General features: G+C 30.5%; 1 pseudogene; it reads right to left on the bottom strand.

The window, feature by feature from the left end:
• Window positions 1-1461: 1461 nt before the first annotated feature.
• LOC131033479 (ATP synthase subunit a, chloroplastic-like) lies at window positions 1462-2188 on the bottom strand (annotated as a pseudogene).
• Between the last annotated feature and the right edge of the window lie 357 nt (window positions 2189-2545).

Genomic DNA, 2545 nt, shown 5'->3' with positions numbered 1-2545 from the left:
TCATAATTTTTATTTTCTATTCATACAAAAAACTATGACAAAATCACTTGAACCATTCTAAGGAATGTGTTAATAATTATAACAGATATATAGAATGGTTAATAAAAAAAATATTACATTAGTAATAGGGTATTATTTATAATATGCATAAAGGCTTGTTCTTGCAAAAGTAAAAATAATAAGGTAAGGGGTGGATTTAAAAGTAACCATCTCCTATTGAATAATCAATGCAATCCACATTGATACAATGAGAGAAGGGGACCTACCACAATAATAAAATCACCTAAATAATCAACCCTTTTCCAAGTTAATTTTCATGGAATCTTCCTTCTTTACTTTTGATGAAATATGAGAATTATTTATAAGGTCTGTTGTGACTATCTCTCACCGGTTGTGTGCGTATACTATTATCCAGAAGTGCATCTGCGGCTTGTTGGACTAATTTATTTTAGTCAGGTGAGGAGGAAGAAATGGTAATAGGCATAGAACCATCCATTATGGTTCTACATTTGTTTGAAGAAAATATTTAACAAATCTCATATGTCTAACCAAAATATCCTTTCTTCTTCAAAGTGTTTGAAGTTTTTGCTCCTTAAATTTAGCATATATTTTTCTATTACTATATTGATTCTCTGGCTCCAAAAATAATATAGATATTATCTCATCCATTTTATTTAATTCTATATATGAAGGCTATCAATAACCCAGTATCGAATACTAGTAATAATGTCAGCAAAAGAATGTTCTCCTGTATTCCTAGACATGCTAAGCTCCCCATATTAATGTAAAATCAAGGATAAATTGATCCCATGAAAGAAAGAGATCAGGAAATGGAAAACTACTGATATCTTCTACATTCTTTGCTTGATTTTCAATATGATACCAAGGGTATATTTGAAGTATACTAAGTATATCTAGCTTGCTTCTAGCATAGCAATACAATTTTGCTTAGTATTAAAAGGGAGTAGGATAGAACCATCCTCCTAGTGGCCAGTTACTCTAGCTTTGTTTGATCAACTTAATTCTTTTTTTCTTTTTTTATTGAACAAAAATGAGAGAATCTCTCATATTTTAATTTCATAATAGCCTCCAAAAGGAACCCTATCTCTATATTGCAACAATTGGATATATGGAAAGATAAAAAGAGTCTTTTCTAATGCAAGATAAGAAAAAGAGAAGGAAGGAGAAAAAGAAAAAAAAAAATCTTCTTCCTTGCAGTATTGTATCTAGTTCATAAATCACCCAAAGAGCAGTGTGATAAAGCATAAGAATTATCATGATTATTTATATTTAGTTTATGAGTGATGAAAAAGGAGCTTCGGATCAATGGAGACTAAGAAACTTGATTCCTGTAATAAATATAAATAAGAGTTCCATTGCAGAGGGTATACCTAAGCAGCCATTTGAAAGCTATGGGAATGATGGAACCTGTGACTGCATATGTTCATATAGAAATATGAATCATTCATTGGATAGGATGGAAAAATAAATCACGCAGAAGGAATAGGTACTGATAATATCCATTATAATTAGTTCCACTAAAGGTATAGGTACCACTAAAGGTACTAAGTAAAGAATAATGCAAACTACTAATTCGTCAGCTAATATATTTCCAAAAAGTCAAAAACTAAGTGATAGAGGTTTTGTAAAATCTTATAATATGCTGATTGGTAAAAGTATTGGGGTTGGTTGAATATATTTACCAAAATAGCCTAAACCCTTCTTTGTAACTTGCATAAAAATAAGCTACTGATGTGAGAAAATCTAGGGCTACTATAGTATTAATATCATTTTTAGGTGCGGCTAATTCCCCATGAGGTAATTTAATAATTTCCCAAGGAAAAAGAGCACCTGCCCAGTTAGAAACAAAGATAAATAGAAACATAGTCCCTATAAAAGGAACCCAGGGACTGTATTATACTTCACCAATTTGAGTTCTATCCAAGTCCTGAACGAATTCGAGAACATATTCCACAAAATTTTGTGCTCCATTTGGAATGATTTGTGGGTCTCGAAAAACTAGAGTAGCTGAACCTAATAACACAACAATGACAATCTAGGAAGTTATAAGTACCTATGCATGAACTTGAAACCCCCCTATTTGCCAATAAAAATGCTGACCTACTTCCACACTAGATATCTTGTAGAAATAATTCAACATGTTAATAGGAAATTGTACATTATCCATATTACCCTTTATATAGAAAGATGAACTTCAAAAGGAAATGATTTTGGTTCAATGATCAATTCCTCAATTATTTACATTGTCATCAGTCAAGGTACAAAATAAATTAATGGAATGATTATTTGATTGATTAAGAATATTTCTTTTTTTCTATAAAAATATTTTATCTTAATCTATTCTATAAGATTTAGGAAAGTAGCCAGCTTAGTTCTAGCTTCTCTTTTTTTAATTTTTTAATTCACTTTTTATAGTACAATTCTCTACCTACATGAATTGCTAAAATTAATTTATTTAGGATCAGTCGAATTAGTCCTCTACCATCATCATAGGTTGGGATTAGGATATCAACGAGATTTGGGA

Source organism: Cryptomeria japonica, chromosome 1 (genome assembly GCF_030272615.1).
Source record: "Cryptomeria japonica chromosome 1, Sugi_1.0, whole genome shotgun sequence".
Classification (NCBI taxonomy): domain Eukaryota; kingdom Viridiplantae; phylum Streptophyta; class Pinopsida; order Cupressales; family Cupressaceae; genus Cryptomeria; species Cryptomeria japonica.
The sequence above is the reverse complement of the archived record's forward strand: the minus strand, read 5'-3'. Positions and strand labels throughout refer to the sequence as shown.